Here is a 25,700-nt window from a genome sequence, read left to right on the forward strand (position 1 = left end):
ATCTGATACTGCTCTGCTTTCAGTAATTCTACCTAGGCCTTAGGTGTCTGATGTCTGGAATGTTGCTGAGGAAAATGGCTGCTGGATAGAGAACATCAGGAAAATGATAGTGAGTTCCTATGTCTGCTTTTTGGGCATGTGATCCTCCTGGCCACAAGGTATTGAAGACAATTCTTTGGGGTGAAAGGTGTTGGATCAAGTATGAAACATTGCTAGAACTGTTTGCGAAGTGGAAGGAAGGAACTTGAATGTGTCTTAATGGAAAGCCAGCCTATTGGATTGATGGTGGCAAGGGCAAGGAAGTGTGTAGGTGATATTTTTTGCCAGATTTTCAGGATGACAGGGAGGAATGGAAGTGAAAATACAACAGCCAAAATATGGTCCCCAACTTAGAAGATTTCCCTGTTGATTGAGGCCTTATAAATAGACTTTTCCTGCTGAGATATATTCTGGCAATAGATTAGGCCACACATGGGGTTCTACAATGTAGTTGTTTAAGGAAGGCACCAGAGGTGGCAGATGTACTTGGAAGGATGAATCAGGAGTGGAAACCATTAATTGTGAAAAAATGCATTTTATTTTTCAGGCACTATGTGAAGTACTTTATATATATTTTGTCTAATTCTCAAAACATCTTGTGGTAGGCATTATTGTCCTTATTTGACAAACTGTGTCTCCAAAAGGTAAATAATTTGCGCTAGATTGCTGGGATGGTTATTTAAACTATCATCTCTCAGTTTCAAAGCCACTCTTCTATACTTTGCTTTTTGATACTGGGGCTGGGCGTCTGCAAATCACATTTCTGCTTTGTCAATTGGTTTAACTCTGTCATTGGAGGTGCTAGAGGGAGACTGCAAGCAGGAGGAAGTAGATGGAACATGCTTCTTCCTCTTTGCTCTTATTTTCTGTTTTTCTTCCTATTTGTTTTCTATTGGCTTTTTTTCCCCCCGCGAGTGTCACCCCAGCAGTGCTTCTTTACCTCTGTAGCAGCAGTTTGTTCCAATAGCAGCAGTTGAGTCCAATTTGCAGTTTTTTCCCAACACCCATAGAGCCAACCCTTAAAGACCCCAGTAGCAGCTGGATAGCTCCCCATTTTCAGAGCTCTGGGACATCTCCTCCCCAGGTCTGGGATGCCTCCTACTTCTGAGCTCAGGGACCTAGCACCATCTGAGTATCTCCTCTTCTCAGAAATCTGAGTTTCAACACCATGGGGTCTGTCCTCCAGTCTTCTAACAGTTAATAATTCCCAGTTCTTCCTTTATTTCTCCAAACTCAGTGATGGCAGTTGCATCTTGCAGTTAGTATCTCTGTGATAACTTAGAGTTCTCTTTTTGTCTTTTCAATAGCTAATTAACAACTTTTACTGAATTAACAATTCTTTTTTGTACAGTATAGTGATTCACGATTTTTAAAGGTTATATTCCATTTATAGTTCTTATAAAATATTGTCTATATTCCCCATGTTGTACAATATATCTTGGTAGCTTATTTTATACATAAATAGTTTGTACCTCTTAATCCGCTACCCCTTTATTGCCTCTCCCCGCTTCCCTCTTCTCACTGGTAACCACTAGTTTGTTCTCCACATCTGTGAGTCTGATTCTTTTTTGTTATATTCACTATATTCACTTGTTGAAAGACAAACACTATATGATATCAGTTATATGTGGAATCTAAAAAATACAACAAACTAGTGAATATAACAATTCTTTATATTACTTTCTGTTTAAATAAATGATGTGATTTCAGTCTCTTGGTTGGATCATGAAACAAGTATATAACTACTCATCATCATCATCACCTTGTCCTCCATTTATTATTTAATATATGTTTATAAGGTCATAGAACTACATTTCTTTTCTTGCTACTGATCTGGCTGCCTGTGGGCTGGAGCAGAATTTTTCAGGGGCACAGGCAGTTCAATCTTGCTAACACTGGTAGTGTCCAACAGCCCTGTCTTGATGAAGTTTTTTAACCTAAATATTCACCACTACTCAAGCCCCGAAGCAATTCCAGCAAAGCTCTTTACAAGGGCAGGGATGATGCTTGTTTTTCCCTGTTGAATCCATAGGGCCAGGAACAGTGTCTAGCAATGTTTTGTAGGTGTTTAGTATGAATTTGTGAACAAAGGATTGGATAAATGAATGAATGAATGAATGAGCAAGGCTCAGCTAGAACTTTGTCTTTTCTAGTGGATAGATTCTAGAAATTGACTTCCTGGATTTCTGACTTTATACCTGATTTACACTTCTGTTTCCGTCTGGAACCCAGGATGTTTGACTGAGGCATGACTGCCATTCTAGAATTTGTCCATCTCACACTTCTTCCTTTCACTATTTACACCTTTGCGCTAGTGGCTGGGGATTTACTTCCAACCAGGTGGACCTTCCTTGAATCATGGTATTGCTATGGTCTTTGCCTGCTGCTGGGCTCCACTCGAAATGTCTCTGTGGAAGTAACCTCACCCTGAGCACTGGGGCAGTCCTCTTTGTCATTAGGATTTGCGTAGTAGCCAACCTCTCATGCTGTATACTTCCAGCTGCGTGAGCTCTATCTGCCCCTGTCCCAACCCCAGCCTCTTGCCCACCCTTACCCCCCCTGGGATCCTGGCCCATGCTCTTCTCACTGCGTACCTTTGGAGATTCTACATATCATGTGGTTAAGCCTCTACAGTTTAGGATGTTTATATTTCAGATATTTTTTTCACTGGTGCTTATTATATGCAGCACAAGCCAAGAAAACACTTTCTCCTTAACCTCACCTCAGAGGTGAAATAAAATTCACTTTTGTGTTTAAATGTTTCCCGGTCACTTTTATGCTTGAATAAACTTTTCCTGGGTATATGACTATTAAAGCAAGGGTACATTAATATACATCCCTATGTTTATATTTAAACATGACTTAATATTATTTCCCCTCAAATTGGGGTCAAACATGATTTTGTGTAAGATTTAAAAATGAATATCTCATGTTTTGTCTTCACTTTTTATTGTTTCTACTGTTTTTACTTTATCATGCAGAGAAGAACCATTCATGGATGGTTCTTCTTGGTATCACGTTGCTGACTTCTTTCTGGTTTTGTCTTCTCTACCTGTAATATCAGAGAGTGGTAGAAATTTCTGCATGACTCAGAATGTTAGAAAGCCTCATATCATAGTAATACAACATAACAGCATATCCTGAGCAGATTTTTCTTTTAATAATCAGAGTTCTGGTTGTCAGGTTGTACTAGAAAGCTTTTCAGGGTGGGATGCCTTTGAAGTAACCACACAACTGCTTCTCCTCTCTTTCCTCTGTGATTACTGTTGTTTTGGAATGAATAAATAGATGATTGATTTCATGGCCAGATGCAACAATGAGACCTCACAGAACAGAGTTAGTTGGAACACAGAAGTGGAGTAGAACCACAAGGTTCTACCCACAAGAGCAGATAGGGGAAGATATTAGCAGGAAATTACCCAATGAAATCTCAACAAATAGATTATGGTTAGCTGGGAAGTGTGTAGCAGGTAGTGGGGACCCAACAGTGAGGTCTGGAGAATAGGCACTACTGCCTAAGAAAACTGTGGAATGGTAGGAATACAAGAGACCTAGGTCCTGGAACAAAGTTTGAAATCAGGGATTTAAGAGCTCAAATTCATACAGACTGACTCAGTGCTGGGTCACTGAGCTATGGCCTAAGGCTCTGTAAGTCTTTTTACCAGTAACTGGAACAAGCAATCATGAACAATAATTTAGGAGTTAAGTGGGATACATAGTGAGTTGGGTCTGATTTCCCTGTGTGTAAAATTTAGAAATGGTAACATTGCCATTGGGCAAGGGTTAGATACTGCTTAGGATTAGGACAAAGGACTAAGACAGTAGTAATCCTCCTCCAGATAATATCCCTTGCACTTTTGTTCTCATTGTCGTCTGGGTGATTCTGTGATGTATTGGGATGAGGAAATAATTAGTCAGAAGGGATCTTGGAAGTCATTGTAATAAAATATTTGTGAATATCAGGTTGGGTCTGGGGTACCACTTGACTCCTGAAGTGTGGATGATGGTTAATTCTATATCTTAAGTTTCTGTAATCCACAGGTTCTCAACCAGTTGTGATTTTACCCTTTCCTCCCTCTATCTAGAACATCTGTCAGTGTCTGGAGACATTTTTGTTTGTCATGACTAAGGGAGGAGAAAAGGGAGCTGCTGTTACTCCATCTAGTGGGGAGAGGCCAGGGATGCTGTAAACTATCCTACAATGCACAGGAGCTCCTGACGACAAAGAATTATCCAGTCCAAATGTCAGTAGTACCGAGGTTGAGAAACTGCTGTAAACCAAATGAGATCTGTCATTCTTTTTATTATCTTAGGATTCTTTGTCACTATGGACATATTTCTTAGGCAGTTGTAATACCCCCTACAATTTTTAAAAAATTTATTTTGAATGTCACAGAATCATCTTTCAGCACACAGTTATCTACTTGTTCTCCACAGATGAGCATTCTCAAGCTATGGTCCCTCTGTGTTTATATTTGTATGTGCGTAATTCATAGTGGTGGGACAAGATGAAACTGCAGACCTTCATAGACAGACATTCACAAGGGATTAACACATGACCTTGACTTTTTTATTGACCTTGACTTTTGAGGCTTTCACCACCTGAGCTACTCAATGAAATAGGTACTCTATATAGAGATGAAAAATGGTTCTCTTTTTTTTCTCTAAGTTTGAAGCTGCAGTGTGACCTAATATTTGTTTTAATGCTGATGAGTTCTTTCAGCGCAGTCAAAAGCAACAAAACCTGGAGTGAAATCCTATTATTCTTGTAAGCTCATGTGCATATTCTCCCCTCATCCAGAAATAACTTAGAGACTTGGCCTGGATTTTTTAGTGTCTGTATACCCTGGGCTACCAATAAAATGTATGCTGACTGACCAGAGTGGAGGGACCTTTGTTAATCTTTTAATCAGCTGGGTTTACTTAGGTCTACTTGATTTTTTCAGAGGAAGTTTTCAGTAATGGGGAATTTCTGTGCACCTTTAATCCTGGGTTATTGAGGGGCTAGATGAGTTCATTCCCTCTTCTGGTGTTCAGGTGCCTTATATGTATCTAACATATAGAATCATAGATTTGAAAGAGCCTTGACAGGGGTTGGTAAGCTACTGCACAAAGCCAAATCTGTCCTGCTGCTTGCTTGTTTTTGAAAATAACATTTTATTGGAACACAGAAATGCCCACACATTTACGTATTATATATGGCTGCTCTTGCATTGAAACTGCAGAGTTGATTGGTTGCTACAGAGACTGTATGGCCCTCAAAGCGTAAAATACTTATTATCTGTCTCTTTACAGAACAAATTTGTTGATCCCAACACAATCCAACTTTCTGATTTTACAGATGAAGAAACTGATCTTAGAGATATTGACTAGCCCAAGGTCAGAATTGAGGTTTTAAAGCATGATAAATACGTTTTGAGGGAGGATGATGAGTATCAGACCAGTGACAAACTATGTTCTAACAGCAAAATGAGGGAAAAAATAAATATGCTATAGGTCATTTACCTAAGGACGAAAAAACCTGGCTTGATTGATTTATTTCCCCCCACAGAATCGATCTTTGTGTCATGCAGATATAGCTGAAGTAAGACTTGAGTGAAGTGATATCACAATTTTATGCAGTTAGGTCCCTGTTTTCCAAAGAATAGCAGCATATTTATTGGTCAGCCTCCTGTGTCTCAGTATTATATTCCTCAAAAGTTGAATTATTGATGGTAAGTCAGGGAAGACATTTTGGTAATTGCTGAAATCCTGAATGTATTAAGACTGACTAAGTGTTCCTGTGTTCTGCTGTGGCACCAGCTGACAGTGATGAAATCTATAGAAGTAGGACACATTTCCATAACATGAATATTCAGGGTTGGTGATGCAAGAATTATTATTAAACCACTGAGAAGGAACACGTTCTCCTTATTATTTGATTGAATACTAAACGTTGCCTTTTTAAAATAATTCAGTATGAATACTTTGATAATGAGGAAAGAGAGATGCATGGGAAAAAAAATCTCATACAATTTTCTCCTGATACGTAAGAAGGAAATTAAGTTAAAACATATAGCATGTCTAGAGGAACTATTTTGGAATCATTAGCTATATATATATATATATATATATATATATATATATATATATATATATATATAAATATATATATATATATATATATTTTTTTTTTTTTTCTTTTTTGCGGACCTCTCACTGTTGTGGCCTCTACCGTTGGGGAGCACAGGCTCCGTATGCGCAGGCTCAGCGGCCATGGCTCACGGGCCCAGCCGCTCCGCGGCATGTGGGATCCTTCCAGACTGGGGCACAAACCCGCGTCCCCTGCATTGGCAGGTGGATGCTCAACCACTGCGCCACCAGGGAAGCCCCATTAGCTATATTTTATCTAAATCTGTCTTACAAATATTGAAGTATAATGCAGTAGAAGTCAAGATAGAGTTTGATTTAAATGATTTATATAAAAATAGAATATGTAAAGAAGCATGCTTAACCATAAATAAAGACCCCTGAAAATAAGTAAAATGCCTATTACAAATGACAATAATTATCACCTAAACAGTATTTGTTAGATATTGGACATTACTACATTTCTGAGAAAAGATATTTGCTTTTCTGTAAATGAAACAGTTTATACTTTTCAAAGGGCCTTAGCACCTCTAAGAATCCTGAGTATACAGCTGAAGTGCCACCATATATGAAGTACATCTGGTTCTTCATAGCAAGGATTTTATGTAATAGAAAATAAAGGAAACTGATTTCATTCATTTACCCTTCAAACATGAATTGAGCCTCTACAGTGTGCGAGGCGGTGCACCAGGCTCTGGTCCCACACAAATAAAATATACACAGAGTCCCTGTCCTCTAAAAACCCATGACCTGGAGAAGGGTGCAAGCAAATAAATCGTTTCTACAAAGAGCGATATGTGATACTTATTCTGTAACGGAGATAGGCTCAGGAGTCTGTTGTGCCCAATTTACCTCCGCTTTTACTAGTTTCTCATTATTTGTTCTAGCTCTTTTCCCCTAATTAGTTTCCATGGGTTTGTCCCTTAGGCCAAGATTGGGTTTGGTACCCTTCTATTTTTCTCTTTCTACCGCCGCCTCCTGCCTTGAGGGTTTCAACTCTACCCTGATTGTTACAAATTGGGTTGTGTTTCCCCTTGACTGCCCTCCCCAAACTCTCCCTACCTCAGTGCCTTGGACTTTAGATTTTCCACTTCCTCCATCTTCTCTTCGTCTTTTCCCTCACCAAAACTAAGCTATCTAATGCTCCATTACTGAGGTTCACTCTGTTAACTAGTAAATTAAGTAAGTATTCTATTAATTCATCTATTAGGTGTTCCTATCAGGTATAAGCAAATATATCTCAGAATCTATGTAGCATTTCTAAATAGGAATTCTTGATGACCACAAATCCTTTATCCAAAGGGAGTGGAGGGAAGTGAGGCTAAAGTTTCAGGCATTGTCTTCAAAAGGTGGAAGGACATTTTTTTGTTTCTTAGATCACACTATGTAGGTAAAAGGTAAACAAATACGAGACTTGGTGAATCAAGGTTAGTGAGAGACTAGAACGCCATAGATGTTTCACAGGCAGTTCTTTTTAGCACAATGGCCACTCATCCCATACTTTTTTCTTCCCCAGTTTCTTAAAAATATACCAGCTCTGTATGGGGCATGGCAGCATGATGTATTGTGAAGAGATATGGATTTAGTGTTTCAACAGTGCTCAAATCAGACTCAGTTTCTGCAAAAATACAAATGTATGTGCAAACACTTAACGTGTGGTGTGGCTTCAGATGTCAGTATATGTGTTCAGCCCAATATATGTGTTACTTTTTTCATTATTTTTTACCCCTTCCTTTCTTTACTAAGAGGGATAATAAGCAGCAGCTATTTGCACAAGTCTGAGTAAAGAAGCTTTGTAGAGAAAGCAAAAAGTTTTTCTGGAACTGACCTCCGCAGGGCAAATTCGGAAACTGGCAGATCTACATTATTTATTTTTTTCAAAGAGAGAACTGCATCATAATCACACTCCTGGATGTATGGTGTGAATGAGTGACAGCTGAATACCTCAGTCAGGTTGAGATGGCAACCGGAAATGAGTGCCTCTGAGGGAAGGGGCAGGGACCTCCTCCAAGGTTGCACAGAAGCAAGACAGCAGGCGGCATTGCAGGGAAGGCAACTGCTGGGAGATGAGCTATTATGGGATGCCTCTCTCTGAGATAGGGTAACAGGGTGTATATGCTTCAAGATGCTGATCCTATTCAGTGAGCCACTCTGGAAACTCTGGTTTTGACCTCATTTTTTAGGCTTTTAAAAAGCAACACCCTGAAGATAATTTGTTTGTTTTGTTTTGCTTTAATGACTTATAACATTACAACATGGTTTAAGTGCAAGAGAGTTTAGAAAACATTTAGAGAAATGGAAAGTCACCGATGTAAGCAAAGTTGAAAAGGAAACACGAGTCTTCTGTTAATTTTACCAACAGGACTCAGGGCAGAACTGGCTGAACTTTTTGACAGAAGGAGTAGGGCATTGCTGGAAGGTATTTCGTGGCCCTGGCTGAGATAGTGAGGGTAGGGTGTGAGCCAGGAACTGTTATCCTTACTGGGAAGAGGGGAAGAATGTCTGAAACCACTTCTTTATTGAGCAGAGTGTCAGAGATAGAAACAAAAAGAACCAAATTAAACTCAGTCATTACAAAGCATCTTCTTTATCTCTGCAGGCCCACAGCAGAGTTGGGGTAGGGGTGGTCCTGGGGATGAATGGCTATTGTCCAAGATACCGTGGTGGGGCGGCTATGGAAAGATGACATCAGCAGTGATTTCAGGAATAAGTATATTAATTGTGAGTATTTGGACACTACCTGAGTCACTTGTGAGACCGGGAGGACACACTGGATAACCTTCAGGGATCTGAAAGTCAGAAAAAGGGCTAGGAAATGGGCCGGAGAATGGTATATAACCTATGATGTAGTCATGAGCCCAAAATGGGAAGACAAATAGGAAGCAAAATATGTGGGGGAGGAGCAGGTGCTGGGATTAGAGGCAATTCTAGGATAACTTCCAAAGGGTAGAGATGTGCCAACAGTAGCTTGATGATAATCAAGTATTTTGTCAGGGCAGCTTGGTTCTTTCTCTGGTAACCCACCCCCAAAACTGCTGTTCCATCAAAACTATAGCTTCTTTGGTCTAGGAGTTTCCTGAATCTGTCTTGAGAGGTAATAATACCTTCTGGGTAAACTGGAGACTTCACCAGAGCCAGATGGGAGCTGACTCTAAAGAGTCTCCATGATAACTGCTATTGGTCACATTCCTTATGTCTGGGCTCATATAGAGAGTTTAGATTGGGTCTCTTTTCTGTCTTTTCAAGGAATGGAAATCATAACTGCGTATTTCATTTTTTGTTACTGTAAGTGATAATAAAGTCATTGCCAGTATATCACAGGATTAAACAAAAATGACCAGAAAAAAAATGACCTTTCAGAGCATTTGTTTCTTGATGTTCAATGTAGCCAACCTTATTAAGGACAGTATATCAATAGTATTGTTCTAATTTGTAGCAAAATTAAAATAATATTTCTGCCTCATGTAAGAATATATAAAATAAAAAATTGTCATTTTCTGGTATAAATGCAGTGATAGAATATGTAGGAACTTGTGATAACTTACTGTTTTTTAAAGGATGGAATTCAGTTTTTTGGTCCTGAATTAGAGTTGTGATTTGCTAAGTTTATTGTAAAAAAAAAATGAACTCATTAATCTAGAGCTAGAAGCAATCAGTGAGGCAGATAAGGAAGTTTCCCTGAGTAACACTGCTAGAATGTGTCTCAGTATAGAGACTGTGAAGTCAGGGGGAGGCATAAGGAAGCCAAGTAAGAAGAATCTAGACTAGGAGAGGGATGGAGTGGGCTGACCCCGAGGACCAAACACTTCTATCATTCTTATTAGGGAGGAAATGCAATATTTCAAAAAACTCTTCTAAAGGAGAGGAATAGCTATATCTTCTAGGGCAACCTTCTCTCATAAGATATGCTTGTGTCCTGCTGCTGGGTCCTGTTTGCCTTCTATTGAATTGCTCTCCTCAGGCATGTTCAATACTATACCCAGAAGAAGACTGGTCATACAGGGAAGAGTGACTGTTTGGAGGGACTTGGGTCTCATCTGGAGAGTGAGATCATTTAACGTGCGCTTCAGCACATTCTTGCCAATGACAATGGATGAAAATTGCTCTTCATGTTGATCTTTGGAACTTCATAGGAGCAGAGCAGCATCCCAACATGAAGAGGATTTTTGACACCAGTGACTTTCTCACTTTTTTAAAATGAATGAATGAATGAATTTATTTATTTTTGGCTGTGTTGGGTCTTCGTTGTTGCACGCGGGCTTTTCTCTAGTTGCAGCGAGTGGAGGCTATTCTTCGTTGCAGGCTTCTCATTGCAGTGGCTTCTGTTTGTTGTGGAGCACGGGCTCTAGGCAGGCGGGCTTCAGTAGTTGAGGCCCGCAGACTTAGTTGCTCCGCAGCATGTGGGATCTTCCTGGACTAGGGCTCGAACCCATGTCCCCTGCATTGGCAGGTGGATTCTTAACCGCTGCACCACCAGGGAAGTCCCAGAGTTTTTCATTTTTACTTCTTATTCGTTTACTAGGACTGCCATAACAAAATACCACAGATTGGGTGGCTTAAACAACAGAAATTAATTTTCTCACAGTTTTGGAGGCTGGAAGTCCAAGATCAAGGTGCCAGCCAGTTTGGTTTCTCCTGAGGCCTCTCACCTTGGTTTGCAGATGGCCTTCGTCTTGCTGTGATCTCACATGACCTTTCTTTATGCATGTGCCTCCCTGGGGTCTCTTCCTCTTGTAAAGACACCTGTCCTATTGAATTAGAGCCCCACCCATATGACATCATTTAACCTTAATTACTTCTTCAAAGTCCTTGTTTCAAATACAGGAGTTAGGGTATAAACATTTGTGGAGGAGACAAGTTAATCCATAACACTTCTCATGCAGCTTCTGTTGGTGGAGAATGTCAGTAGAGATGTAGCATAAGCAAAAAATAAATACGATTTTTTCTGAGCCTCTGAGATTTTAGGATTGCTTGCTAATTCAGAACAACACAGTCTATTCAGATTAATAACTGTGGTTTATATTTTCTCTGAATTGAGCAGCAGCATATTTTTCCATTTAACAAGACAGGACAACTTTTAGTAGTTCCTGCGCTGCTATGCCCCTGCATATAATCAGGTATACTAGACTCCCCGGAAAGGATGCTTGAGTATGGTGACATTTAGGTGAGAAGCACCAGGTGGCATTGCAACATTACTTAACAACCATTTATTGAGCACCCACTATGCCAGGCCTTAGAGGTACAGTATAATAACTAAGACACTATATCCTTCCCACCCCAGATAGACCAGGGAAGGAGAGATAGTAAACAAACACATAATTTTATTAAAATGTAGGTAACTGCTAATAAAGGACTCTATTTCAGTTTTTATCTTTTCATTTTTGGCTTCAAAGATGACTGGTTTCCTGTAAATCAAATCTGGTGTATCTGGAAGTTAGGACACAGGCAAGCACTGAAAGGGTAGTGTGGTAGGTAGGATGACTGTGAAATTGTTTCAGCTCTTTGTGGTCAGAGTTGAGAGTCATCAGCATAGAGACAACAATTGAAGTTGTGAGAATGGATGAGATCACTCATGTTGGCTGAGACTAATGAGTGAGAAGAAAAGAGGAACTAGAGCAGGAGCCTGAGAACACCACCATTTAAAGAACAGATAGAGAACAAGGTACTTTGAAAATGACTGAGACAGGACCTCTTGGAGAGGTAGGAAAAAAGCCAAGAAAGTAGTACTACAAAGTCAAATGAAGAGAACATTTTCAGGAGTAGGAGGGAGTAGACAGTCCTGCTAATAGTTAAGTAACTTGAGAACTAAAATATGTACAAGGGATTTAGCAATAAGAGATCAGTCATTGGTGAGTTTAATAAAAATGGTTTTAATTGCACGGTGAAGGTAAAACCAGATCCAGTAGGTTGAAGTATGAATGAGAGTTGAGGAAATGGCCACGGGAATGCACACATCTCTTTTCAAAAATGTGGCTGTGAGAGGTACGAGGCAGAGTGATAGGAAGAAATAGAAATGGGAAGGTTAAGGGCAGGTTTTAATGTTTTAAATTAGGAGAAGCAATTACAAATTATGATGAGAAGGGACAAGAGAACACAAAGTGTTAAAGATACAGAGAAGAAGGAGTAGTTTATAGAGCTGAGTCCTGAGATATCAGGGGCAGAGGAGGGAGGGTAAATGTTAGTCAGGAAGGAGGACTTCTCTTGTTATAGGAGGGAAGGATGAGTAGGTGGATGAAGGAAAGTTTATAGATTTGTAGCAGGAAAGTGAAGGAATTTATGTCTGGTGGTGTGGTAATCATTAGTACTTCTGCCAGTTATTTCTGGTTTCTCCAGCAGGCATTTTGGGATTTCTGCCTTCTTGGAGTGATCATGAGTCTTGCTTTGGTCATTAAAATGTGTGCAAAATCTTCTAGGTTGAAACTGCTAGAGCCAGTGGGTGATTTATCACACTCTCTCCTTTTCCCTTTGCCAGTGTGATTAAGAGCATTCCAAAGAGTGGCTGCTCTATTAGCCAGCATTCTAGTGAGGACAGCACAGAGCAGACCCAGGTGATGTACAGTGAATGGGTAGCATGAGTGAAGAATAAATCTTGATTTTTTTTTTTGGAGCTACCGAGATTTTAGGATTGACTGTTGATGCAGTGTAACCTAGTCTATTGGAACTATAATTGCGGCGTGTATTTTCTTTGAGAAGCGAGAAGGGAAATCCTTCTAAGATGAGCCCTGAAGTGAAATTATTTTTTTTAAAGTCTATCTAGTTTATCAATCACATTTATCAATTTTATACAATTGGTTGAAAACAGAAGAAATGACTGACATGTTCATTTATTTCAGGACTTTAATTTTTTTTCACATAGAAGCAGTAAAGACTCACAGTTATAATATCACAAAACCACTTTTTTGAAATATGCAGAATAGGTATATTGTATTGAATAGTTTTAAAAAAGTAAAGGGCAAGCAGGCCATGAAGGAAATGCAGGAAGGAAGGAAGGAAATGCAGGAAGGAAAGCTTCATTGCTAAACACCTACTTTAGAATATCCCCTTTCTAAATTATCATAGAATGAAAAGATAAAAGCATGATATGGAGAGATATACAAAATGAGGGACTTGTGGGTTCCTGAAAACATCAAGAAGACTTGCTTTTCTACCAAAACATCAAGGCACAGTTAGGAATTTAAGGACAGAAAAAGATGGTAGAAAACCAGATCTCGATTCATGGTAAAAGTATGTGAAAGCTAGTGGTTTTATAAAATCCTTTCAACAGATAACTAGTGTCCAGTTAAAAACAATTTCAATACATAGGGCTTCATATACATATATTTACATGAATATGTGTATATATTATATATAAAAAACACAAAAATAGAAACACACATTTATATATAGTTTAAAGAGGGTAGATAGTTTTCAATGCAAACCTTATAACAACAATTTGATAATAAGAGGCTTTATTGTCTTTGTTCCACTTTAGTTTAACAGCATTTAAAAAAATTCCTAAGTGAATGGCTTTGCAAGATGGAGGAGGAAAAAAAATTCTCTTTTACCTTAAACTCAGTCATCACCCAGAATCATGCTTGTGTATATTTAATTGCTCAGATTGTTTAAAAACAAATGAAAAAAAGAATAATGCATCATCATTTATTCTTCCAATTTCTTACCTCCGATGAAGTTCTAGGCCAAGATACTGCTACAGCTTAGATCCTCAGAGATGTTTCGGGATGAATTTGGGTAGGTTCAGAGTTTCACTCTGGACTGGAGTGGAATTCATAACAATATGCTCAAAAAATAGGAATAGATAAACAAGTCAGTTTATCTGAAAAGAAATATGTTTTATTCTAAATAATTTAGAAATATCCCATATAGCTACAAAAATTATGGAAAATGATGGTGAACCTCAGTAGAGAATGGAAATGCCAGGATGTCCTGCTTGTGTTTTAGTGGGGCAGTTGGTATTTGGCTTATCCAGCTTTTATTTGGTGAAGGTTCATAGTTATTAAAAATTGAGACAAAAGAAAAATAAATGAATCAGCAGCAACAGAAAATCCAGCTCTAACTATCTTAACACAGAAAGTCGTTGGTCCCATATTTCTAAATCAAAAGGTGTTGTGGGCTTCATAGTTGCCTTGAGCAGTGTTCTCTTCACATACTTTCCTCCATGTGTATGATTCATCCATAGGCTATAAACAAGATGGTGGCTACAGTTCCTGGCTTTACAATCAATCACCTAGGGAAAAATTCCAAGGAAAAAGAGGAAATGCTTGTGTATCATGGTCATATGACACTGAATCAGTAATAAAGGCTAGGAAAAGTGAATGTTCTGTTTGGTTTAAGCCATATACAGTCATAGTGGGATTGAGTCATATCTGTTGTTTGTGGAAGAGCTAACTGACAGAAACGAGGAAGTAGAGAATGAAGGTTGGTTACAGTCAGGCAACAGTAGTATCTGTAACATTGGTTTTTATGATTGACACAACCTGTTTCTTTCTCTGCCTGTGACACAATCTCTGTTTCTTTCTCTGCCTGTGGTAGGATTTGCTATAGCAAATTTAAGGTGTTATTCTAGCAGCTGAATCCTGCTAGAGGGTCAAGTCAGTGATATAATTGGGGTCCCTTAGAGAGATTAATTTATATGAATGTACTTAACTTTATTGCTAAGGAATGCATTTCTCAGTCCTTCCCCCTCTCTAAGTGCTCAAAGTTATTTGCTCCAAAGGGAACTTTCATAAGTAGTTAATGAAGTTTCAGTGCCTGCACTACAGGGTATTTGGTGATTGGGAAATCTTCACATTTATCCCAAACTCTCTCTCAGCTCTCTGTCATTAAAGGCATCTCCTGATTGGTCAGGTTATCTCCACTGATATTGATCTTGCTGCATCTATTTACAGACCTACCCCTGTCTCACTGTGAAAATGGAAGGCTGTGGAGAATGCAGTACAACCCCTTTCATTCCTCTATTTCACACACACACATAATGCTTTTTCTTGTGGGGATCAGTGAGTTTAGAGCAGTGGTCCCCAACTGTTTTGGCACCAGAGACTGGTTTCATGGAAAACAATTTTTCCACGGACAGGGGTTGAGGAGGTTGGAGGGGTGATGGTTCAGGCAGTAATGCAAGCGATGGGGGGGATGGTTCAGCAGGCAGTAATGTGAGCGATTGTTCAGGCGGTAATGGGAGCGATGGGGAGCAATAGGGAGCAGCAGATGAAGCTTCACTCACTCGCTTGCCCGCCGCTCACCTCCTGCTGTGTGGCCCGGTTCCTAACAGGCCGCGGACCGCTAATCGGTCCGTGGTTGGGGGCTGGGGACTCCTGGTTTAGAGCATCACAGAACCAAGTGGGTTATATATTATTTGGGGCATAATTTTGTTGCCTTATCATTTTTTCATTGCTTTTACTAAGGTTACCCTTTTCACACCCACCAGGACTTGACATTTACACCTCACCTATAGTACCATTTTGCTGTCATGTGTGGGAAGTCTGTGTGGATCAGACACGTCCCTATCATTGTTTCATATCTTCTCAGCTTTACCTCTGAATCTAACCATAGCCATGGAGAACAGTTCTAATCAGACAACCATAGCCATGGAGAACAGTTCTAATCAGACTTCCATTTTTTTTTTTTAAATTTTGCCAGTGCCTCATCACAAGCATGAACTGTGCATCTCCTGATTTCTGCCTTGAGGCTTCTCTTAGTCCATATGGTGGACACCTGGGGGACACATTGGCACTCATGCACATGCAGAGAAATTAATGCCGTATCAGGCAAACCTCAATCAATAGGTTCTGGGATGTGATGGTTAAGCGTTTATCCCTTTCATCCCTTGGGTAAACAGTTTTAAGTTTCATTCCAAATAATACCTTGAAGATCCTGGCAGAATTAAACATTTATTACCTACAGTGTTGGTAAGCTCAATAAAGTTTTTTTTTTTTAAAGATTTTAAAAAATTGAGGCAAAATTTACATAAAACTTCACAAATCTTAGATGTATAGCTTTATGAATTTTTACATTGTATACAAGCATGTAGCTACTACCAAGTTCAAGATATAGAATATTTTGAGCACCTCAGAATGCTAGCTTGTGCCCCCTCTGTTTTAAAATTTTATATAAATAGATTCATATTGTATATCCTGTTTTGGGTCTGACTTCTTATACTCAGTATTATGCTGGTGGGGTTCACCTATGTTGTTTTTAGGTGTTAGTGGCTGGCTCTTTTTCACTCCTGATTGGTATTCTATATCAAACCATTCACTAAGCATTGTTATATTGGCTTTCCTTCCTTTACTCTCCATGGTTCCTCACTTATGTTCCCTGGGATCACATCTCATACTACCTGTACCCATTTTTCCTTCTCTCTCCAAACCCCTCTTGCAGGCTCCCAGTGCTATTCCTGTGAGTTAGGAGATAGGGATTCTTATTTAGCCCTGTTCTTTACTTGATATTTTTATCCTATGGAAGCCACTTCCTCACTTAGGGGCTGAACTTTCCTCATCTATAAGATATGAGGATCTCTGAGATATGTTCTTGTCTCAAATTTCTGCACTTCAGATCTGCAGTTTAAAAGGTGTCTTCTAGGGAAGACAATGCTCAAAAAATGGAAATAAATGGTAGAATTTCATGCACAAGAGACCATGGGGTGAGAGGTAAAATTTTTATGTAGAGACTTTCCTGTTGCCCTGAAGTCTCACCACCTGATTGGTTGCCTACTCTGTGGCTTTTCCTGAGGTGAGTCTGTCATCTACAAAGGAAGTCACTGGATGGAGAAATCAGTACTTCTGTGTGAGACACAGCCAGAAGGAGGCAAAGATCCTGGAATGGAAGAGCAGTGCATAGGCTATGAATTGCTTTATTTCATTTCTCATTTTTTCTGAGGATGACTAAATCTATGGACCACTTCTGAGATGATTTATATGACAAATTTATCCAAAAGAAGCATACATTTTAAGTGGGTGGCTGATGATAGAACTTACCTGAGATTGTAGGAGTAAAAAAGTGACTACACCCTCTCTCATGCTATGATATTTATTTTACATTAGATCAGATAACCCTTTCTAAGTAACTCTTATAAATTGCACAGCCATTATATTAATTGATTTCATATTTCATCACTTGTGGATATCACTGAGGTTTCCCCTTAGTTGATGACATTATTTCCATGGTAACTAATGCATTTTAAATGATTAGAAATGTGACGAGTAAAAACGATCAATTATAAATACATAAATCCAATTAATATATTGCAATGTAAATGTTTGAGGTTACAGATGTGAAATGCAATTTTTCAAAAGTGAACAAAACAGTCCAACAATTGTGGTTGGACACTGGTAGATAGTGCATATACTGGTGATAAAGAAATCTGTACTCTATTGCACAAATTGTTTGACCATGCCACACTTTAGGCTTTTATGTAAATGAGCAAATGTGAAAGAGATAATCATACAATCAGCCATTAATTAATTGTGGTTTTTTTTTTTTTTTTTTTTTGCGGTACGTGGGCCTCTCATTGTTGTGGCCTCTCCCATTGCGGAGCACAGGCTCCGGACACGCATACTCAGCGGCCATGGCTCACGGGCCCAGACCCTCCGTGGCATGTGGGATCTTCCCGGACCAGGGCACGAACCCGCGTCCCCTGTATTGGCAGGCGGACTCTCAACCACTGCGCCACCAAGGAAGCCCAATTAATTGTGTATTATCTTTATGCCTCCTGCCTCCCTCCTCTTATTTTTCTGCCATTTCATTCTTTATTGGCATTTCTATCGTAAAAGAAGGAAGAGAAGGTAAAATTTAAATGATTTTTATTTTGCTTCTCAATAGCTCTGTGAGGATGCATTAATTAATTAATTAATCAAAGGTTTATTGAGCACATACCAGAACTAGTCCATGCTTAGATACCACAGATACAAAGATGCATGGTTCTTAACTGCAAGAAGCTCATTGTCTGTTGGAAATATAGACTAATTAGCAAATAATTGCAGTTGGGTAAAATAAGCCATTTGAAGTTGTCTTTAATCTGTATTTTTGCCTCTTGCTATAGTTGCATAACCAAGGAAGTGCTAGAACTTCCCAAATATTTAGGGAAGTACTTACAGTTACTAATTTAGATAAAAAACATATAACTTACTGGAATTAAAATGCCATTTAAAAATATTAGAGTTCAAAACAGGAAGAAAGCTGAATTGGATTATGGGATTTCATGTAAGTGTCTTTATCCGATGGTTCCCTCAGTCTTACTAACTATAGTACCACTTAACTCAAAACTGCCAGAATAGACTTCCGTATAGAAAATATTGTTTTCCCAAGTAGACTTATCAGAGAAGGGCATGCTTTTGACCGAGGTGGTCTCTGCTGCTGAGGTGGACCCTAAAGTAGCTGACAGCTGTGACTGTCTGCTGCCCATGCTTCCTTAAACTGGGAAGCAAGTCCTTCCTTGAAGGGGGAATTTGGGTGGTGCATTTCCATGGTACTGTCTTCGTCATGACTGTGTTTCATCTGGTCGTTTCTCCTCATCTCCCAGACATCTAAACCTTGGCAAGCTCTGAGTCTCTGGACCTCTTCTCCTTCTACAATAATGTCCTTGGTAATTCCATCCTGTCTTGTCTTTTTGAATATTACCTATGCTCTGGCTAATCTTAAGTTTATATTTCCAGTCTGGACATCTTTTCTGAAGTTCAGAGTCATAAACATCCAATTGCTTCCATGACGTTCCCACTTGGATGCCCAATAGGCATCACAATTTTTGTCTAGCACTGAACTCCTGATTCTTCCCTTGCGCTCACCCCAGACTAATTCCTCCCATAGTCTTCTCCACCTCAGTAAATTAGTAACTTCCTCTGTTTAGTTTCTCAGGCCAAAAATTTTGACTCCTCTCTATTTTTCATACCCCACATGCAATCCATCAGCAAGTCTTGTTGTCTCCACCTCAAAATATATACAGAATCTGATAGCCTTTTACCATCCTGTCTGTTACCAGTCTGGTCCACTCCACCATCATTTGTTGCATTTCATTATGGCATTTCCCTCCTAACTGGTCTCCTTTGTTGACCTTTACCCTCCTTCCGTCTATTCTCAGTTTTGTAGCCACAGTAATATTATTAAAACATAAGCCAGATCACATCCCTCCTCCAGTGGCTTCCCATCTCATTCAGAGTAGAAGCCAGAGTCATCACAGTGGTCTGCCAGACCCTGCATGAACAGCTCCCCCTTCTCTTACCTTTCTCTGCAAATTCCTATTCCTGCCCTTGCTTCCTCCTCTTCAGCCACACTGGGTTCTTTGCTGTTCTTCAATCAGGCAAAACACTTTGTACTCAAGGACGTATGTGCTTAATGTTCCTTTTGTCTGGAAAGCTCTTCCTGGATATCTATGTGGATCACTCACCATTTCTTTTATGTCTTTGCTCAAATGTCACCTTCTTGGAGAGATCTCTGTTATCATTTATAAAATATCAACCCTCACTCCCACCCCAAAACCCTCTGTCCTATCTACCTTATGTTCCTTATTTCTTATTACCATGCAACATAGTCTGATTTTTCTTATTTATTTATACATTTATTCTGTATCTCCCCATAAGATCAAAAAGGCATGTGTACAGAGAATTCACTTGTTTTGTTCACTGCTATATGCCCAGTTTCTAAAATAATGGTATTTAGTAGGAGCTTAAAAACTATTTTTTGAATGACTAAATGAATATAAGGGTGAAAGAGACTCTGTCCCTTCAGGGAACTTATACTGGGAGATTGATAGCTAATAAACAAGCGATTATAGAAAAGAGTACATCGTATCAGATGTACTGGCCAGATTGGTCAGGCCAAGAAGCATATTGCTTTGCTATTCCATTTAGAGCAGAATGTATTCTTAGCCATATTTTATGTGATTGACACATGATTTAAAAAAAATTGAATTTGAATGTTCTTACATGGAATGTGCCCTCTCTAGTTAACCCTAGGTTCCCCCACTCCTGATTATATTATACTCCATAAGATTTATGTATTAAAATTACCTGCATGGACCCTCTAGAAATGTGTCGGCAACCTCTGATTCAGAGGATTCCAAGGATTTGGAGGTTTCCTGGAGTGTTCAGAAGGATGTATGCTGAGCCTGAGGTCTTGTAAGACTTTAGGGTGAATCAGAATAATTGATCTTATACACTAATGCTATTTTATGGTCTCAGAATACATTGGATAAAGTGTCATATCTTGGACTTTTACAAAATTCAGAGTAAATTTTTAAAATGAATGCATGTCTGCTGTATTTTTAGAAGGTAGAAATATGAATCAAAACGGCACAACCATATACTATTCAGAAAAACGTAAGATTTTAAAAATATGCATATTTGAAATGGGCTTTTATTTCCTTCACTGTTCATTTTTGGGGGTGAGGCTTGTGGGGGTAGTGGTTAGCATAGCTTGCAATGTAACAAGAACCAATACTGCAGTGTTTACCTTCATCAGACCCTTGTCTGATCACAGGTGCATCTTGTTTGTGGATAGCCAGGCAGCATGGCCTAGAATTTCGGAATGCAGACTCTGGAGCCAGACTGCTGGGGTTTGAATTCAGGTTTCCCCAGCTACCAGCTGTAACTATGGGAAATTACTAAACCTCTCTGTGCTTTAGTTCCTTCCTCTGTAAAATGGGAATAATAATAGTGCCTACTTGGTAGGGTTGTTATGAAGATTATGTAAGTTAATTTATGTAAAGCACTTAGAATGGTGTTTGTCATTAGTAATCTCACAATAAATGTTAGCCACTGTTACTACTATTATAATAATTATTGTAGAATATCCAAGAAAATTCTGGAAGCTGTTAAACTTTTCTGGAGAAAAGATATATTGTACTGATCATGTTGCTCTTAGGAAGAAGGTAAAATGTAGAACAATAATCACATGACTGAAAATAAAAACATTATAGGGACTTCTCTGGTGGCACAGTGGTTAAGAATCCACCTGCTGATGCAGGGGACACAGGTTTGAGCCCTGTTCCGGGAAGATCCCACATGCCATGGACCAACTAAGCCCATGCGCCACAGCAAGAGAAGCCACTGCAATGAGAAGCCCGTGCAGCAATGAAGACCCAACGCAGCCAAAAATAAATAAATAAAATAAATAAATTAAAAAAAAAAGAACATTATTAAGGCTGCCATCATTTAATTTAACAATATGGCTGTCAACTTACGTAATTTGGAAAAAGAAATGCAGTGTTGTTTTAAGATGCTAGGAAGAAGAACTCTTGCAGAATTTGCCTATCTCAAGATCTTATAAGTAGCTACTTTTAGAAAGAAATATCTAGTAGCCTGAAAAATACTTCACAAAAGCAATCTTGTTATAATCTTACAAGGAGAATCCTACAATTCAATAATGCTTTTGTGTACTTGCATACCTCAGGTATGCCTCATAAGGATAAAGTTGCAAGGGTCTTTTGTGTCCCACTTTTGAGTCTTCGTTAACATCGAATTGGGCAATGCAGCTTTTGGCTGTGCGCCCCCTTCTTAGGTTGTATAACATTTCACCCCATACCTCAAGAAGGATGAAACAGCAGTTCTTGGGGAGTGTATCTGGGCCAACTGCTGGAGGGAAACACCAAGTTCTCTCCCATTCTTGAGTACAGAGTTGCCAGTGGAGGAGAATGGGAACAACGCAGCAGACTATTTCCAGGCTTGGGAAATGGGAATTAACCCTGTCATCTAATTGTGTCTACATTTGCCTGTCTTATTTGTTTCTCTCTAATCAAGATCCACTGAGAACATGGTTGGGGGCCTGCTGGGGAGGACTGGTAATATTAGAAGCCTGGCTCACATTAAATCTGTCAGAATGGAAAGGGGTGTACTATAGCCTCTGCAGACTGCCATTCATCTGTGTGACTCCTGCCAACATTTAAAATTTAAAATTTTAGAAGAAAGTATTTCCAGGCATTTTTAAAGGTATTTAAAAGAATTCAGACAATTAGATAAAGTTGTTTGTTTTTAAACAGCTCTCACTTAGTGTAATATGTTTTGCATTTCTTATTTAAGATAAAGACTAACCTTGTAACATCATGTGTGAGCTAATGCACAACTACATTATCTATTTGAGGGGAGTGGTTATAATAATACTTCAGTAAACACTTACAGTGTGGGATGCCCTTTACCTGCATTCTCTTAGGGAATCCACATGGACAACTAAAGTAAGCACCACTATTAACTATGTAACAGATGAGGAAATTGAGTCTTAAGTACCTTGTCCAAAACACACAACTAGAAGTTGCTGAGTCAGGATTTGAAGCCAATCTTTTTGATTCATAGAGTTTTCTTGTTTAATCATTTGTGTTTAAAAACACCAAAAGATATGTAGGTCAAGAAGTGAACACCAACTCACAAATTGGTTAAGACTGAAAAAAGATATCTACAATGTAATGAAAAGAAAGAATTCTTAAGTAGGTTAAGGTAAAATTAAGGTTCAAAAGGCAGCTACATTTCTTATAGATTTCTGTACAACAGAGATTTGTTTGGAGTGAAAGTATGTAGCTCAATTCTATAGGAAAGCATAAAATAGTAGAATAAAGGAAAAATAACTGGGATTTAAAGCCAGTTTTATTATTATTTGTGCATATATTTCCCTATATGGAAATGGATTCTACGCCTACAATTTTAAATTCATGAGTTAGGGAATTCCTTGGTGGTCCAGTGGTTAGGACTCTGTGCTTTCACTGCTGAGGGTGCGGGTTTAGTCCCTGGTTAGGGAACTAAGATTCTGCAAGCTGTGTGGTGCAGCCAAAAAAAAAAAGAATGGTAGAATTTAAGTTCATTAGTTGTTCATTTGTTAATTCTCATGTTTAAATATAACTTAGCATTTGTGAATAATTAATGCTTTTACTTATACAGGATTGTAATAAGGAAGAATAAATCTGACTCCATAGTGGATCTGTTTCTTTTAATTTAACCTTTGTATTCTATTGTTCTTGCTATAAGTTAAGAATGTTGCCTACAGCTTGAAATATACTGGATAGCCCATTCTCAAGGCTGACCTTTAAAGGTAGCAACATAACACTTTTCCATTCATATAGAAGTAAAAAGTTATAGAACAGAGAATAACATTTGTCTTGTTGGAGGTTTACATGAACATCATGACCTGACCTAAGTGGACAGATGCAAGAACAAAGGATTCTGACACCCAAGAAGTTTTCAACAACCAACCACACCCCCTCCCCTTTTAGTATAAAAGCAGCCTGAATTCTAACTTGGGTAAGATGGTTCTTTGGGACAGTAGTCTACCATCTTCTTGGTCTGCTGCCTTTCCAACCTTTCCAAATAAGGTTGCTGTTCCTTGCCCCAACAACTCATCTCTTTATTTATTGGCCTGTTGTATGGGGAGCAGTACAAACTTGGACTCCGTAACAGGATGACACTATTTCAGGATGTTTTCAGGAGTTCTTTTTTCTCCTAGTTTTCCTACCTGCCTGTCTGCCATGTTGCACCCCCCAGGAGGTTTGTGGCAGTGTTGTTAACCAACTTGTAGTGACCGGGTTGAGAAATGCCATACAGCTCCCCCAGAGTGCTAAAGGAACAACAAAACAACAACAGCAACAAACAGCAGTACTCACAGGTAGCATCTCTCTCTGCTTCAGGTGTCAAAGCATGGGATTTTAGGGCAGAGGCTTCCCATATATGCATCAATACAAACACAGAACCTGAAGATTATGGTGAGTACTTTTTACACTGTGGTTTCAGCTTCTTATCTAAATTTAAAAAATTTTTCCTCCTCTGCTAATGGAGAGGAAAAGAGTGGTTAAAATATAAAGAAGTTTTAAAGTAATAGGCATTAGTGACAATCAAATGATGTACACATGTGCTATTCCTCCCTTCTCGTGCTACAATCTCATTCTTCATAGAGAGTCTACCTTAATGGTTCATAAATATCCTTCTAGACTTATTCTAAACATAAACACATAAGCACATGCACATATAGGCTTGTTAGCTTTTTTTTCAAAAAAATGGATTCATATAGAACATCATTTGCAACTTGCTTTCCATTTATTTAAAGCTATATAAGGGATATCATTCCATGTCAGTACACAAGCTTAGCCTCATTACTTTAAATCACTACATAGTAGTATATGGTATGTGAAATGTTTTATTTAGCCATTCCCCTTTTTTAAAAGATCATAATTCAGATTATTTCTAGTTTTGCTATTAGAAACAAAGCCTAAATGAACAGCCTCTTGTTCTGAGAGATGGTGTAAGTAGGATGGACTTCTAAAAGTAGAATTACTGAGCGAAAAATATATCCATAAATTTTTGGTAAATATTGCCAAATTCTCTTCCTAAAACATTATCTAAATTGTTTGCTCCTACAGTAATATATGAGACCTTGTTTTGGTCATATTCTTAGCATCTAGACATTATCAAGTTTGAAAATGTTATCAGTGCAACAGGTGAAACATGGCATCTTACTGTTTAAAGTCACATCTCTTTACTATAATAAGGCTGAACATCTTCTGTGAATTATCAGTTTATATCTTTTATTTATATTTCTTTTGGGCTATTATTTTTTTCTTATGGATATACATACAAAAGGATTTTATACATATATATTTATCAGTTAAACATGAAAATCTTTCTTCCTAATCTATCAGTTGAAGAATAATTTAGCTAACCTCTTTTAATTTTCCTAGCCCATTTTCTCATGAGCATGTTATTGAGTAGTAAAAGGTGAAATATTAAGCAGCAGGACTGAAATGGAGGAGAGATAAGCTATATAGATAATCCATATATTGTACCACAAATTGTTGAATTAGCAAGTTGATTGGGTCTCTCTGTCTCCCAACTAGCTGGTCAGCCTTGTTAATTTAGTAAAATATGAGATAATAATTACAATGGCTCATAACAGTTTTTACTTAACTGGAATAAGAATTCTTGAGGTTAGAGCCATTGTGCTTCTGTCTATTATTAGTGCTTAGTAGAGTGCTTGTTACATAGCTGGCTCTCGGTAATGATTGATGAATAAGTGGAGTAAGAAGAAAACCAGGCAAAACAGAGGTCTTTTGTTAAAAACCATAGCAATTCATTTTTAAATGACATTTAAACATTAGTAACTGATGTCATGGTCATACAGCCAGTATGATGCTTTAAGCCTACAATAGTTCCTAGGTAGTTTCATTTTTGCCATTTTTTTTTTGGCCAGTTTTAAGTAAGATTATTTTTCCCCCATGACTTGTGATATAAATATGTAAATTATTTAAACATATCTGACTACCTTTCTGCCTATTAAGAACTCATATCAATCCTTGTAATTGCCATTTAAAACCATTACCTTTTAAATGCAAACATCCATATGGAACTCAAGGCAATTTATTACGAAATGGACAGACCTCTTTTATTTACCTTTTTTTTTTCCTCTTGAGAAAACCCTTGGCAAGAGAAACGATCAGATCATTCAGGTGCCTGGGAAATGTCATGAAGGCATTACGACACTAGAAAAAGTCTCCATTTACCTTAGAAAGAAGCTAATTTTGTTATCCCAGGGTCCACTTTTAGTTCCTTCCACCTCATGACTCAGGACATATC

At 38.5% G+C, this 25,700-nt stretch overlaps 1 long non-coding RNA gene across 5 annotated transcripts in view; it reads left to right on the forward strand.

The window, feature by feature from the left end:
- The window catches only part of LOC307191226, a 750,426-nt gene that overhangs the window by 147,108 nt on the left and 577,618 nt on the right, over nt 1-25,700 (forward strand). For 4 of the 5 annotated variants that reach the window (XR_013829650.1, XR_013829651.1, XR_013829653.1 and 1 more), the window contains one exon: nt 23,762-23,836. The exons of the other annotated variant lie outside the window; for it this stretch is intronic. This is a non-coding gene — a long non-coding RNA (uncharacterized lncRNA). The remainder of the gene's footprint in view (nt 1-23,761; nt 23,837-25,700) is intronic. 5 annotated transcript variants of the gene reach the window in all.

The sequence above is a fragment of the Stenella coeruleoalba genome (assembly GCF_951394435.1).
Source record: "Stenella coeruleoalba genome assembly, chromosome: 9".
In the NCBI taxonomy this organism is placed as follows: domain Eukaryota; kingdom Metazoa; phylum Chordata; class Mammalia; order Artiodactyla; family Delphinidae; genus Stenella; species Stenella coeruleoalba.